Source organism: Amblyraja radiata, chromosome 4 (genome assembly GCF_010909765.2).
Source record: "Amblyraja radiata isolate CabotCenter1 chromosome 4, sAmbRad1.1.pri, whole genome shotgun sequence".
In the NCBI taxonomy this organism is placed as follows: domain Eukaryota; kingdom Metazoa; phylum Chordata; class Chondrichthyes; order Rajiformes; family Rajidae; genus Amblyraja; species Amblyraja radiata.
Genome location: NC_045959.1, coordinates 80556705 through 80573258, shown reverse-complemented (window position 1 = coordinate 80573258; position 16554 = coordinate 80556705). Strand labels below are relative to the sequence as shown.

The 16554-nt window shown below is 42.0% G+C and overlaps 1 long non-coding RNA gene across 1 annotated transcript; it reads left to right on the top strand.

Annotated features, from left to right (window-relative positions):
* The first annotated feature begins 234 nt into the window (after positions 1–234).
* Positions 235–14387, top strand: LOC116971734. Its single transcript, XR_004411597.1, has 3 exons — positions 235–245; positions 1453–1455; positions 14269–14387. It is a non-coding gene; the product is annotated as an uncharacterized LOC116971734 (long non-coding RNA).
* The last annotated feature ends 2167 nt before the right edge of the window (positions 14388–16554 follow it).

The window sequence follows — 16554 nt, the reverse complement described above, 5'->3', positions numbered from 1 at the left end:
TGTTGTTTCAATGAGACAATCCTAAAGGTCAATTGTATTTCTGCTGGTGAGCTGTCAAGTATAGAGCTACCTCTTGTCTGAATGCTTCCACGTCACATACCTATGCACATTTTAACTATTTCCTACCTTAAATTAGCTATGACACTTGAGTTTCATATTAATATTAAAGGAAGTTTACATTGTTGAGCTACAATTAATTTCACCTCATTTTATGTTGAACGCATGTAATTACACATTTTGTATCCGTGAACGTTGATTAATTCTGGCGGTACACTAAATTATTTACTTTATAATTCACAACACTATGAACATGTATTGATCAAAAACCTTCAAAGTAATCCAATAACCCAATAATCCAACCTGCGTCTACCACCTCCACTGACAGCACGTTCCCGAAACCCAGCAGCCTTTGTGTAATAAACTTGCCCCTCAGAATCCCTTCAAATCTCACCATAAAGAATGCCCTTTAATTTTAAATGTATGTACCCTAGGAAAAGAACTGTGACTATCTACCCTATCAATGTCTCTCCCTCATAATTTTCTTAAACCTATTAGGTCACCACTCAACCCCCTTCACTCCAGGGAAAACAATTCCAGCCTCCCAAACACTCATAGAGTCATAGAGTCAATAGAGTCCTTGCAGCTCAAGTTCTCCAGTCCAGACAATGTCCTTCTGAATCTTTTTTGCACCATTTCTGGCTTTATCACATCCATGGTAATGGGAACTGCGCATAATATTCCAAATACAGTCGAACCAATGCTTTTTTACAGCTATAACAACATCTGAACTCCTACACTCAATATTATGGCCATGAAGGCAAGCCTGCGAAAGCCTTGGTCACTATTCTGTAGACCTGTGTTGTCACTTTTAGGGAACCCTGTGTTGTACCCCTAGGTCGCTCTGTTCAACAACTTCAACTCTTTCAGCTTTATGCGGCTTTCTCGTATTTCTCTATCATTAATCGTAATGAAAGTCTTGTATTCCAATAAAAATAGATTAAAAACATGTTAATGGCAGCATGTTAATTTAAATTATTTAAATTAATTTTATGTTCTACTATTTTACTCAAAGCCTTACCTCTTCCTTCTACTAAAAGCAGATTCTAAATTATCGACCACAGCCCTCAGGTGAGCTCGTTTACAATTTATGTCAAAAAACCACATGTGTGGTATCAGGTCTCCTATGCAAACTGATACAGATGTGCCAAATTCAACCATCAATTTACAATGGAATCATTAAAGGAAACTTCTGCACAGAATAGAGTGGTTTATACGAGTTTAATTTTGTCAATTGTTCCCTAACTGTTATACATGAAAGGTTCTTTAAGAGCAGAGGCGTTCTCTTGATAAAACCTTGATTTTATGTAAAATATTGCTTCTCAATGATTAGAATTTATCATTAAGAAATAAATCAATTTTTTTGTGTGTATTGGCTATTGAAGCAGAGGACAGTGTGTTTGTTCAATTTGATTTGGGTGAAAATTATCAAATTTTTGGTGTTTTTGGTTTTCAGCTTTGAGAAATATATCATCAAAGTATTTCCAAAGCAAAATGGAATCTCTGTACCTTAAGATTGTTCAAGACTTCGAGGCATATTCATGCTGTAGAAAAATGAATCATCAAACAACAATGAATTTGAAATGATTCACAGTCATAGTCATAGAGCAGGAAATAGGCCCTTCAGCTCCAATTGATCCATGCTGCCAAGATGCCCCATCTAAACTAGTCTCATATGCCTGTGTATGGCCCATATCCCTCTAAACCTCCATTAACACGTTCCTGTGCAAATATCTTTTAAAATCTTTTAAATATTCATGTATTTGCCTCAATTACTTCCTCTGGCTGCTCCTTCCATATACCTTTCGACCTTTGTGTGGAAAATGTTGCCCCTTAGATTCCTATTAAATCTTTCCCCTCTCACCTTGAACCTTGCTCCTGACCTCTTTATCCCTAACCCAGGAAAAATACTACATGAATTCACCCCATCTATTAATTCATGATTTTATACACCACTCTAAGATCATCCCATAGCCTCCTGTCCTCTAACAGGTAAAGTTCCAGCCTGTATAACCTCTCCCTGTAGATCTGGCCCTCGTGTACTGGCAACATCCTGGTAAATCACCTTGCAATCTTTTCAGCTTAATGGCAAATTGCCTACAGCAGGGTGACTAAATGTCTTGCCTCAAAAATGTCTTGTACAACTGGTTTGGTTCACCAACGTCTTGTACAACCTCATAGTTTCATAAAGCTTTAAACTTTCTCCATGGTGATTGGATGAAACTAACACATTAAAAAGAGAATATCAACTCATTAACTAAGTAGCATCTGTACAATTTAGGTGAGTTAATGACATTTAATTTAGTTTAGAGATACACTGTGGCCAACCGAGTCTGCACCGACCAGCGATCCCTGCACACCAACGCACTATTGCCAATTTACAATTTTACCTAAGTCAATTAACCTACAAACCTGTACATGTTTGGAGTGTGGGAGGAAGCCGGAGCACCCGGAGAAAACCTACGCAGGTCCCTGGGAGAACGTACATACAGCACCCGTGGTCAGAATCAAACCCAGGTCTCTGGTGTGGTAAGGCAGCAACTCTACTGCTGCATCACTGTGCATGCACATGGTAAATAAATGTATATTAATGATTTTTGAAAATAACTATAACAGGAATAGGAATGCTCACCTTCCATCGGTTGTTTTATAATTAAATGTGGCCTCCTCTGACCAAAACAGGTTTGCAAAATTAGATTGCTGACTATAACTTTAAATAAGATTCTATCAAAACAAGTAACATTTTCACAATCACTGCTAAAAGGGAGGATGATTAATAACATACGTAAAGCAACTGACAGAAAGAAAGTCATTATGACAGTCTGAAGGCTGAAGCCCAGAGGTGGAGTTTTCAATATCTGTCACTTAGCCTCATCTGTCTCGTGTTGTAATGTGTTTGGAAAGTAGCTTTGGGGTCCACGGAAGTGATTTTTCACCAAAATCAAACATACTATTTTACATTAACTTTTAAATATATTCCAGGAAATGTGGAATGTCTCCAAAAGAATTCCAGGAGATGTGATTTCACTACACAATTATCTGATCCCTGGTAATGACGAAAATATTTCTCTATCCACCGAGCTTTACATGCTTTACATGTTCACTACCTTTCAGAAGTCATATTAAAATATCTGTTTTTATAAAGTCCTTGCATGGATAAGTGTTTGGGCCCCGCTTGCAGCAGACTAAGTCAAAAGTTATATTCCAAGGGATAAGATATACATGCATTTGGATAGATGGGCTGATTAGGGATAGTTTGCATAGTTTTGTATGTGGGAGATTGTGACTTACAAATCTGATTGAGATTTTAGAAGAAGTAACTAAAATGGTTGATGAGAGCAAAACCATTGATTAGTAAGTTTGCAGATAACACTAAAGACTTCAACAAGACCTTTGATAAGATTCCACATGGTAAGCTGCTCTGGAAGGTTAGATCACATGGGATCCAGGAGAGCTAGCCAGGGAGCATTTAGATGGATGAGGAGAGACCCCATTGAAATTAGTTTAGAAGGATGAGGGGTCCCCTCATTGAAACTTATTGAATAGTGAAAGGCATGGATAGAGTGGATGTAAAGAGGATGTTTCCACTAGAGGGAGAGTCTAGGACCAGAGGCCATAGCCTCAGAATAAAAGGACGTACCTTTAGGAAGGAGATGAGGAGGAATTTCTTTAGTCAAAGGGTGATATACCTGTGGAATTCAAATCCACAGAAGGCTGGGGAGGTCACGTCAGTAGATATTTTAAAGGCAGATTGATAGATTCTTGATTAGTACATGTGTCAGGAGTTTTGGGGAGAAGCGAGGAGAACGAGGGTGAGAAGGAAAGATAGATTAGCCATGATTGAATGCCAGAGTACACCTGAAGGGCCGAATGGCCTAATTCTACTCCTATCATTTACGATTTTATGAGCTATCAGACTGGATAAAGAATTAGCTTCATGAAAGAAAGCAGAAGGTGATAGTGGGATGTTATTTTTCAGACTGGAGGCCCAAGACTAGCGGAATCGGTGCTGGACCCATTACTGTTTGAGGCTTAGATCAATGATTTGAATGAGAATATACAAGGTATGATTAGTAAGTTTGCAGATAACACTAAAGTGGGTGATATCGGAGATAGCAGAGATGGTTATCAAAATAAACTGCAGGACCTTGATCAGTTGGGCAAGAGGGCTGAAGAATGATAAATGGAGTTTAATGCAGATAAGTGCAAGATATTGTATTTTGGGAAGTCAAACCAGTACAGGACTTTCACAGTGAAAGGCTGGGCCCTGAAGAGAGTTGTAGAGCAGAGGGACCTTGAAGTGCAGGTACATAGTTCTTTGAAAGTGACATCACACATAGATAGGATTGTCAAGAAAGCTTTTGGTTCATTGGCCTTCATCAGTCAAGGTATTGAGTATCGAAGTTCGGATAGTATGTTACAGTTGTACAAGATGATTGTGAGGCCGCATTTGGAGTATTGTGTTCAGTTTTGGTCACCTTGTTATAGGAACTACGACATTCAACTGTAAAGACTGCAGAGATGATTTACGAGGATGTTGCTAGGACTTGAGGGTCTGTGCTATAGGGAGAAGTTGCATGTGAGAGGATAACCTGGTGGTTAAAATGACAATTTGCTTGACATCCTGAACCAGATGCAAGAAGATGAATTTCTGCAGGCAAATGAAGTCAAAGTGCAAGTCAAAAGCTTTTGATGTGGTCACAAAGGTCCTATCAGGTGGTGGTTCTGCTGCTCCTTGCGTTACCCATGGTGCATGGTGAAGATCATGTCCATTGTACCTCTAGATAGACACAATCCTTACTGTGGTTCAAGGGCCAGTTCTTTGGCCATTGGGAGGAATTGGTTGAGGAAATCCCTCGTGAGGAGTTTCCCTGTGGTGGGCAGTAGGGAGACCCTTGTGCTGATCATGAAATCATATTTTTTCTCATTTCTTGAGGATGCTTATGATTAATACAACTCTGGTATACCCTTGTGGAAACAGTGAATTTATGATTGAAGTTCCTCTCCACTGAGTTTGCTAACTTCGGCAGGAGTTCCGCCTGTGAACGAGGCCTTGTTGTCAGTCAGAATGAGGTTAGACAGGCTTCTTTGCTTTTGGATGGAGCAAGGGGTGACTTTATCAAGGACAGGGGCATAGTCAAAGGTTTTTCAATTGTTTCTTGCTACAGCCACTGATTGCCTCTCTGTACTTGGTATGTTCATCATCCTTCTTGAATGCGATTTTAAAATATCTGGAGTTACTCTCCAGATACCAGCAAGGCGGTGGGGGGACTGCCGTGAGGGGGAGAACAAGGATGGATCTGGCGTGGGATACTTTGTACTTTGTAAGCACCCTTTATATGGTGACTATTTGCATACCTTGGGTATGGAAGCAAAGAATTTTACTGTGACTTGTCACAAGCGACAATCAGAGATCATAGATAGTCCACTCGCCGAAAAAGCCATAGTAGGTCATGGGTAATCTTTAGCGCCATTTCCGTAACCGGCTTCCACCTCCGCTCTAGTATCTTTGCTTTGGTCATGGCATCTTCATATTGCTATTATTTTACCAAATACCACACAAATCATCTTTTTGTTGGTCCCTCCTCTCGGCCTCTAGTGTAAACCCCCACATCGTCCCCTCTCTCTCTCTCTCTCTCTCTCTCTCTCTCTCTCGCTACTTTATCTCTCCGTTTCATTTCAGTCTCTCCGTCTGCCCACGTCTCCCCGACCCACCCGCTCCCTCTCTCTCTCCTCTCACAGCCTCGCGTTCTGACCCGCTTGTCCCCGCAGTTCTCGCTCTCTCCTCTCCCGATCTCTCTACCCTCTCCCTTGCTGTCTCTCGTTCTGACCCCGTCCTTTCCCTCGCTCTTCCCCCCTTCTCCTCCCCACTCTTTCCTTCTGTGACCTCTCTCCACTCCCCTCTGTTTCGCAGTGTCCACCCTCACCTCTTCTTATTGTCCATTCTTCCCTCTCTCCCTTCTCTCCTCTCCCTCCCCTTCTCACTCCTCTCTCCTTCCCCATCTCTGTTCCCCTCTCTCCTTTCCACCCTTTCCACCCTTTCTCCCCCTTCCTCTCTCCCTCCTCTCTCTCACCTTCCCTCCCTCTCTCTCCCCTTTCTCACCACCCTCTCCTCCCCCTCTCTCTCCCTCTCCTCCTGTTGGCTTCCTCCCCTCTCTCCCCTCCCCTCCCTCTCTCTCTCTCTCCCTTCCTCCTTCTCTCCCTGCCTGCTCCATCTCCCTTCCATTCTCTCTCCGCTCTCTGTGACAAAGATCATAGATGCTCTGTGAAAAGTTTCCTCGTGTGTTTGTTTACCCCTCTCTACGCACATCCTGTCCCGGAGCTACGAATGCGAAGCGTGAGCGGAGAAGCAGAGAGGGTTCGCCTTTATAGTGAGGACAGTATTAGCGCTTTCTCAAGGGGCGACTTGACGCAAGATGTAACCAGAGTCAAGTGGTCGTGGTCTAGCACGATATCACACGATATAACGGGGGGTAGATAAAGAGTTCCCACGGGTACTCGACATTTCTGTTATTTGTGCGAGTGACTTGTCCGTCTCCCGAGCTTTCCCGTTAAATCTTGAATGAACATTGTGAATCCCCATTCATAAAAGAGAAGGTAATTGCGCGGGAGGGTTAATAATTGACAATCTGCTGCTGCCTGCCTGCTGAGTTAAAAAGTTCCCATGGTCACGATATACAGTGTATCGTGAGTCTTGCGTGGGAACTTTTTAACTCAGCGGGCAGGCAGCAGCAGATTGTCGCTCCCTTCAGTTTCACCCCACCTACACCCCTCTGCTTCCCGGCCATGTGTGTGACCCCTTCCCTCCCCTCTTCAGTTCCCCGCCCATTGCACCGGCGCGGGGGCTTTGCACTGTCTTCACGTCGGCGATGCCAGCAGGTCAGTGCCAGTCACCGGAGACGTCAGGACCAACGGGACACCGACCCCCAGGCCCACTGCAAGCACGGAGATCCCAGAGACCCACAGCCAGCAGCAGCCCAGCCCCGTTCCAACTCCAGAGGAACACGCTCCCTGTAGGGACAGAAGCTGATGGTGTGCAAGGTACGTCTTGTTCTTGGGGTTGCGGATGAGGGGGCGCAGGAGCTGAGACTGGGAACTGTGGGGTTGTTTGCGGTTGCAGAGGGAGGGGGCAAGGGCGGTACAGTTCACAGTCTCAAGCTTCAGTCCAGGGGGGTGGCCGGAGACGTTAGGACCAACGGGACACCGACTGCAAGCACGGAGATCCCTTGTCGCTTGCCACTTGTCGCCGTAGCAGCCCATCGGGGAGCGGATTCCTCTGGAGTTGGAGGGACAGGGAGACACAGCGGCTTTTGAGAATGGTGGGCAATCACTTCCAAAGTTCTGCCCATACAGTCAGTACACCTCTCCTACACTTGTCTCCCGCACTAAGATCATCTCGCAGAGAATGATCCCAGCCTAACAGCATGTTCATTCCAGATTACTCACCTTCTGTCCCCTCTGTCAAGCTTCCGGGTTCACCGTTCGCAGGAGTTCCCACGGTAAACGCAAGAGTTAATACGGATATCGCACTGGCCACTACGTGCATATAATGTTGCAATCTTCAACCACAAGTGTACAAGTCACTCTTGGAGAAATTCAAACTTGCTTGAATTTTCTCCCGAGTCACCAAGTTACACGATTACCTGCCGTTAGCGCCACGGTGGTCCACGAATGCCGTACGGTTATCGCACGGGGTTCCCACGATGTTCAACTCTGGTTAACTCTTGCGTCAAGTCGCCCCGTGAGAAAGCGCTTTAACTCTCCGTTGGGAACAGCGTATTGTGCAGGGAGCGCCAGGATCGGTGTCACTGCCACGGGTGTCGTTTCCATTGGAAATATTGTTACCGGCCGAGAGAGGTCGAAGATGGACTGTTAGCGCTGGGGCTGGTATCCCTACTGTGGGATTCCGGTAGCAGAGTTCCGTGTACTGAAACTACACCCTGACTCAATAATTTGTTTTCTGGTTAGCAGAGTCTGTGTAGTGACAATGACAGTGTTAAACTCCGGATTGATTTAATAGTCTGCCTTCTGGTAGCAGAGTCTGTGAGTAGCAATGTTACAACATTTTGAGATTTTAAAAATCTAGTCTGTACTTTATCCCATCAGATAAAGCATAAAAAGAAGTTTAATTTGACACATAATTCACTTTCATTTCTTCAGTATTAAAAAAGTTATGGCTATTTTCATACTCGGAAATTAGCATCTTGTTCCCTATTGCTTTTCCATTGACTTAACACAAAAGCTGGGATCGAGGACGGTTAAAAGCCCAAAACTTTCTTAAAAATTAAGAGAACTGAAATAAATTTTCAGTTATTATAGATTGATGCATTCTGAAACAAATATGAAACAATCTTACTTAGATGACTTGAAATTAAAGCATATAATTAGTTAGTTACCTAATTATAGCTAATTACAAAATTCAATTAGGTTCAAAGGTTCAAAGGTTCAAAGGTTGATTTATTGTCACATACACCTAGATGTAGTGAAATTCTTTTTGCCACTAGATCTAAACATCTATCAATTTCTTAAGAATAGATTAACATTTTTAAATAGCCTAAGTGTCCAAATAACAGTCACACAAGAATTCACAATATAACATAATTTTTAAATCTCATTGTCATGGATTTATAGGCCAAATGGAAGGAATTTAATGTTTAATACCTGTAAATTAATGGCCATTTAAATCATCTTGCGAGTGGGTTTTCTTGCAAAGGAGCCAAAATCGCGCACATGGTCAGTGACAGAATTGCAGCCCCGCTGAAGGTAAGTATTGTAACATACCTACTGTGAGTGTTGCACCGGGGGACTCGATACGCAGTCTGTGTGCAAGGCTCCAAGCAAAGATACTATAAACATAATATTATAAGTATATTATAATAAACATAATATTACATAGTGTCCAATCAAAGATACTATAAACATACTATAAACATAGTAAACACAAACTGTTCCCCCTCAATGCTGATTACACTGCGAGAGGCATAACTGGTCGGGTCGGTTTACTGAAATGGCGGAAGTTACGCTCCGTTGCGTACTACACGTCAATTCATTGGATTTTGCAGGAGTGGTCTATCTTGCTCTGCTCTATGATCTTTGATGACAATGAACTATCCAATTCAATTCAATGAAAGACCTTTGACTTGAAACATTAACACAGTTGTTCCCGCGGGTGCTATCTGATATGCAGAATACATGCTGTATTTTCTGTCTATTAAGTATATATGGTTCAGTTGGGAGCACTGTTTCCTCTTCATGACATGTCATGGCTATGTCCCACCACAGATTTGGACATAAAATTCCAGACTGAGTTCTTTTTTTATTGAGTTAGGGCTGTAATCTTGGAAAAATAAAAACAAAGAAACATAGAAAAATAGGTGCAGGAGTAGGCCATTCGACCCTTCAAGCAGCACAGCCATTCAATATGATCACGTCGAATATGCCGTGTTCATATATCGGTGACTATGCTAAGGTTTGTTTCACTTCAAACAGACAAAAACGCAATAAAATTAGTAATCAAGTAGTAAAATCTTTATTTCGCCCAGGCGGGTGTGGCTGTCACTCTTACAGTATGTAAAATACAGACTATACAGAGTCACTCTATCCCCACACAAAGAGGTAATGTTCAATCAGATATATTTATACCCCAATAATCAGCTATTCAGCAATACTTTATCTCATAGAGCATTGTACAGTCTCTTGACTGTTAAGATTGACAGGTTCTTCCAAGAGAGGAAGGTTAGCCCATATATGGTCATGCTGAAGAAGCAACTTTTCTGCAGATCAAGCATTTGTTTTTTTTTACCTAATTGATGTACATTATAATCTTATAGAGCAAAGAGTAGGAGCCAAGAGTCTGAACATTCCCTTGATTGATTTTCTCTATGTTATAAACATTCATGTATTTGTGCTGTTATCTCGCTAGTGTTATGGAAGAATGGCGAAAACATTTATGTTAGCCCTGCTAGTGTAATAGGAGCAAGGTGAAAGCATCCATGTTATTGCTTCTAAATCTACAGCTGAATCCATTTTATAACTTTTAAATATTTAAACTTTCTCAACTATATCTCAATAACTGTAAATGTTTAGAGAAGTTGTGAAAGGTGATATAAAACTGCAGTTTATTTTAATTAGCTTTTTTTGTAACTGAATGTTAACAAAACATAGAAACATAGAAAATAGGTGTAGGAAGAGGCAATTCGGCCCTTTGAGCCAGCACCGCCATTCATTGTGATCATGGCTGATCGTCCTAAATCAATAACCCATGCCTGCCTTCTCACCATATCCCTTGATTGGAGTTAAAACTGGCATGTAACAAAGGTAATGCCACTGTGGTGATGGGGGATTTCAATATGCAGGTAGACTAGGAAGATCAGGTTGGTTCAGGACCTCAACAAAGAGAGTGCCTCCAAGATGGATTCTTAGAGCAGCTTGTAATGGAGCCGACCAGAGAAAAGGCAATTCTGGATTTAGTGTTGTCTAATGAACCAGATTTGATAAGAGAACTCGAGGTAAAGGAACCAATTGGAGGTAGTGATCATAATATGATTAGTTTTAATCTGCAATTTGAGAAGGAGAAGGTTAAATCGGAAGTGGTGGTGATGCAGTTGAACAAAGGGGGCTATGAAGGCATGAGAGTGGAGCTAGCCAAGGTAGACTGGAAAGGGATCCTAGCAGGAATGACGGTGGAACAGCAATGGTAGGAATTTCTGGGCATAATCCGGAAGGTGCAGGATCATTTCATTCCAAAAAGGAAGAAAGAATCTAAGGGGAGTAGGAGGCAACCGTGGCTGACAAGAGAAGTTAGGGATAGAATAAAACTAAAAGAAAAGATGTATACACAGCAAAGAGTAGCCAGAAGCCAGAGGATTGGGAAACTTTCATAGGACAACAGAAGGAGACAAAACGGGCAATATGGGCTGAAAAGATGAAGTTCAAGGGGAAGCTGGCCAGGTATGTAAAGAAGGACAATAAAAGCTTCTTTAGATATTTTAAGGGAAAAAGAATAGCAAAGTCAAATGAAGGCAGACACGGGTGAAATTATAATGGGCAACATGGAAATGGCAGAAGAGTTGAATGGATACTTCGGATCTGTCTTCACTAAGGAAGACACAAACAATCTCCCAGATGTACTGGAGGACAGAGGATCTAAGGGGGTAGAGGAACTGAAAGAAATTTTCATTAGGCGAGAAATAGTATTGGGTAGGCTAATGGGACTGAAAGATGATAAATCCCGTGGACCTGATGGTCTGCATCCCAGGGTTCTCAGGGAGGTGGCTCTAGAAATAGTGGACGCATTGGTGATCATTTTCCAATGTTCAATAGATTCAGGATCAGTTCCTGTGGATTGGAGGATAGATAATGTTATCTCACTTTTCAAGAAAGGAGCGAGAGAGAAAACGGGGAATTACAGGCCAGTTAGCCTGACTTCGGTGGTGGGAAAGATGCTGGAGTCAATTATTAAAGAAGTAATAATGGGGCATTTGGATAGCAGTAAAAGGATTAGTCCAAGTCAACATGGATTTATGAAAGGGAAATCATGCTTGACTAATCTTCTGGAATTATTTTGAAGATGTGACAAGTAAAATGAATGAAGGGGTGCCAGTGGATGTAGTGTATCTACACTTTCAGAAAGCCTTTGATAAGGTCCCACACGGGAGACTGGTGACTAAAATTAGAGCACATGGTATAGGGGGTAGGGTGTTGACTTGGATAGATAATTGGTTGGCAGACAGGACCAAAGAGTACGAGTGAACGGGTCCTTTTCAGAATGGCAGGCAGTGGCGAGTGGAGTGCCGCAAGACTCGGGTATAGGAGTAAAGAGGTTCTTCTGCAGTTGTATAGGGCTCTGGTAAGACCACATCTGGAGTATTGTGTACAGTTTTGGTCTCCTAATTTGAGGAAGGACATCCTTGTGATTGAGGCAGTGCAGCATAGGTTCACGAGATTGATACCTGGGATGGCGGGACTGTCATATGAGGAAAGATTGAAAAGACTAGGCTTGTATTCACTGGAGTTTAGAAGGATGAGGGTGGATCTTATAGAAGCATATAAAACTATAAAAGGATTGGACAAGCTAGATGCAGGAAAAATGTTCCCAATTTGGGCGAGTCCAGAACCAGGGGCTACAGTCTTAGAATAAAGGGTAGGCCATTTAAGACTGAGGTGAAAAAAACGTTTTCACCCAGAGAGTTGTGAATTTGTGGAATTCCCTGCCACAGAGAGCAGTGGAGGCCAAATCACTAGATGGATTTAAGAGAGAGTTAGATAGAGCTCTAGAGGCTAGAGCTTCATTTGAAGACTGGATACAGTTTGTTTGAAGACTAGATACAGTTTGTTTGAAGACTAGATACAGTTCATTTGAAGACTAGATACAGTTTGTACAATACCAAGCAATAATATATTAACAATACTAAATTACATTATAGGTGTGACAAATGTTATTATGACATAGGATAAAATAATTAAAACTCTTGCCTCTAATGGTTATAGAAATCACTAAATATGTGTTCTGACCTACACAGTCTTTTCTGGACAGTTGAATAATCGAGTTTACTTAGAATAACTGATAATTTATTGTATATTTTTGTGGTTGTTGATCTAATTTGCCTATAAATCTTCAGCAAGTAAGATTCTCATTATTCCTGTTCATGACTAGTAGCAATGTTACAAAATTTTGAGATTTAAAAAATCAAGTCTGCAATTTATCCCATCAGATAAAGCATAAAAAGAAGTTTAATTTGACACCTACTTCACTTTCATATCTCAAGTATTTAAAAAGTTATGGCCATTTTCATACTGGGAAATTAGCATCTTGTTCCCTATTGATTTTCTAACATAAAAGCTGTGATCGTGGACAGTCAAAAGCCCGTAACTTTCTTAAAAATTAAGAGAACTGAATGAAATTTTCAGTTATCATAGACTGAAGCATTCTGAAACAAATATAAAACAATCTTACTTGGATGACCTGAAATTAAAGCATATCATTAGTTAGTTACCCAATTGTAGCTAATTCCAAACTTCAATTACTAGATCTAAACATCTATCCATTTCTTAAGGAAAGATTAAAAATTTTAAATAGCCTAAGTATCCAAAGAACATTCACAAAGAATTCACAATATAACATGATTTTAAAATCTCATTTACATTAATTTATAGGCCAAATGGAAGGAATTTAGTGTTCAATTACTGTAAATTAATGCCCATTTAAATCAGCTTTCCAGTGGAATCCTGTGAAACGCGCTGGGTTAGAACGTTCACATTGCGGTAGATTTGTGCCCCCAAATGCCCATAAAAATACTGCGGGATATAATGGGCCCCAAATTAGCTATTCGCAACATTAAACTTTGTATAAAGGGATCTTAAGAAGCCCGTTTTAACGTAAAAATAACCAGCCTACCTCCCGTTGTCACCTGTATGAGATCCGGCCCGTTGTCGCGGTCGCGGATTTAGAAGTTATTTTTTAACCTACTATAACTATTAAATAAAGCCCTTAAAACTAATAATAGCTCCAGCGATGGAATCTTCCAGCGATTTTTCGTTAATTATTAACTAGGCTGAACAAGCTCGATTTGAACAGCCTAGGGGAAAATCGCGTTTTAAACCTGCCCCCCTCTAAACGGCGCCAAAATCGCGCACACGGGCTGGGACAGATTTTCAGCAACGCTTCAGGTATGTTTTGCAACATACCTATGACTAGCGCATGCAATAAGTAAACACTCTTGAGAATTAAGAGTACAACTATTAATTATTAGTGATCCTGGAAGTAGTATTGTATTTTAAAATGCTGAATAATACGTATTTACCTGCTTTCCCAATCTTATTTGTATTATCGATTTAGAAAATTCCTAAAATGCCACCAGTTCTTTGTGGGTGACGCCAGGATTCAAGTTTACATCTGCAACACGACCAGAACTGCAGATGCACCACCTAGTGGTCACAACTGGAATCTGCTACGTTTTGGAAGCCTGTTAATCGACTCAGCATGTAGATCTACAGTATGTGGTTAAGGAAGAGGTAACTGAAGGAGGGAAAAAATAACTTTGTTCTCCGACGTGACATTTGTGACAAAGGCCCCAACCTCAAACATTGAATGTCCATTCCCTCCACAGATGCTGCCTGCCCTGCTGATTTCTTCCAGCACTTTGTATTTTGTTCCGGGTTTCTGCATCTGCAGTTCCTTTTTGCATTCCTTGCACTCCCCCCTTAATTAAGGTAAGGGGGGAGTATGAGTGCCAGGGCAGTTTACTGTTCTGGATGTCAGATGTGGGAAGTCATGGAGTCTGATAGCCTTCCAGACGTCCACATCTGTGCCAGGTGTGTCGAGATGGGGCTCCTAAGGGACCATATTAGGAACCTGGAGCAGTAACTCGATGACCTCTGTCTGGTCAGGGAGAGCGAGGAGGTCATAGAGAGGAGTTATAGAGAGGTGGTCACTTCAAGACCACGGGAGGCAGACGAGTGGGTCACGGTTAGGAGGGGCAAGGGGCAGAGCCAGGGACTAGAGAGGTGGCTGTACACCTTGACAATAAGTACTCCTGTTTGAGTACAGTTGGGGGGGGGACAGCCTACCTGGGGGTAGTGACAGCGACCGGGCCTCCGGTACAGAGACCGGCCCTGTTGCTCAGAAGGGTAGGGAAAGGAAGAGGAGGGCAATAGTAATAGGGGACTCTATAGTTAGGGGGTCAGATAGGCGATTCTGTGGACGCAGTCAGGAGACCCAGATGGTAGTTTGCCTCCCTGGTGCCAAGGTCTGGGATGTGTCTGAACATGTCCAAGATATCCTGAAATGGGAGGGAGAGGAGCCTGAGGTCGTGGTACATATAGGTACCAATGACATAGGTAGAAAAAGAGAAGAGGTCCTGAAAGGAGAATTTAGTGAGTTAGGAAAAGAGTTAAGGAGAAGGACCGCAAAGGTAACAATCTCAGGATTACTGCCTGTGCCACGCGACAGTGAGAGTAGGAATGGAGTGAGGTGGAGGATAAATGCATGGCTGAGGGACTGGTGCAGAGGGCAGGGATTCAAGTTTCTGGATCATTGGAACCTCTTTTGGGGAAGGTGTGACCTGTACAAAAAGGACGGGTTGCACTTGAACCCGAGGGGAACCAATATCCTGGGGGGAGATTTGCAAAGGCTACTGGGGAGACTTTAAACTTGAACTGTTGGGGGGAGGGACTCAAATAGAGAAAGCTAGTAGACAGTGTGTGAGGCAGGAGGCAGAGAAGGGAAGCACTCAGACCAAACATGTAGGGGAGAAAGAAGAAAAATATAATAAACAGAGAATAAGAGGTGGTGGGTTTCTTAAATATGTATATTTTAATGCTAGGCGCATTGTAAGAAAAGTGAATAAGCTTAGAGCCTGGATTGACACCTGGAAGTATGATGTTGTGGCGATTAGTGAAACATGGTTGCAGGATGGCTGTGATTGGAAACTAAATATTCCAGGATTTCGTTGCTTCAGGTGTGATAGAATTGGAGGGGCAAGAGGTGGAGGTGTTGCATTGCTTGTCAGGGAAGATATTACAGCAGTGCTTTGGCAGGATCGATTAGAGGGCTCGTCTAGGGAGGCTATTTGGGTGGAACTGAGAAATGGGAAAGGTGTAGCAACACTTATAGGGGTGTATTATAGACCGCCTAATGGGGAGCGAGAATTGGAAGAGCAAATATGTAAGGAGATAGCAGATATTAGTAATAAGCACAAGGTAGTGATTGTGGAAGATTTCAATTTTCCACACATAGACTGGGAAACACATTCTGTAAAAGGGCTGGATGGTTTGGAGTTTGTAAAATGTGTGCAGGATAGTTTTTTGCAGCAATACATAGAGGTACCTACTAGAGAAGGGGCAGTGCTGGACCTCCTGTTAGGAAATGAGACAGGTCAGGTGACTGAGGTATGTGTTGGGGAGCACTTCGGGTCCAGTGATCACAATGCCATTAGTTTCAATATAATTATGGAGAAGGTCAGAACTGGACCAAGGGTTGAGATTTTTGATTGGAAAAAGGCTAACTTTGAGGAGATGCGAAAGGATTTAAAAGGGGTGAATTGGGACAATTTGTTTTATGGGAAGGATGTAGTAGAGAAATGGAGGACATTTAAAGGTGAAATTTTAAGAGTACAGAATCTTAATGTCCCTGTTCGGTTGAAAGGAAAGAGTAATAATTGGAAAGAGCCATGGTTTTCAAGGCAAATTGGACGCTTGGTTCGGAAAAAGAGAGAGATCTACAACAAATATAGGCAACGGAGTAAATGAGGTGCTTGAGGAGTATAAAGAATGTAAAAAGAATCTTAAGAAAGAAATTAGAAAAGCTAAAAGAAGATATGAGGTTGCTTTGACAAGTAAGGTGAAAGTAAATCCAAAGGGTTTCTACAGCTATATTAATAGCAAAAGGATAACGAGGGATAAAATTGGTCCATTAGAGAGTCAGAGTGGACAGCTATCTGCAGAGCCAAAAGAGATGGGGGAGATATTGAACAATTTATTTTCTTCGGTATTCACCAA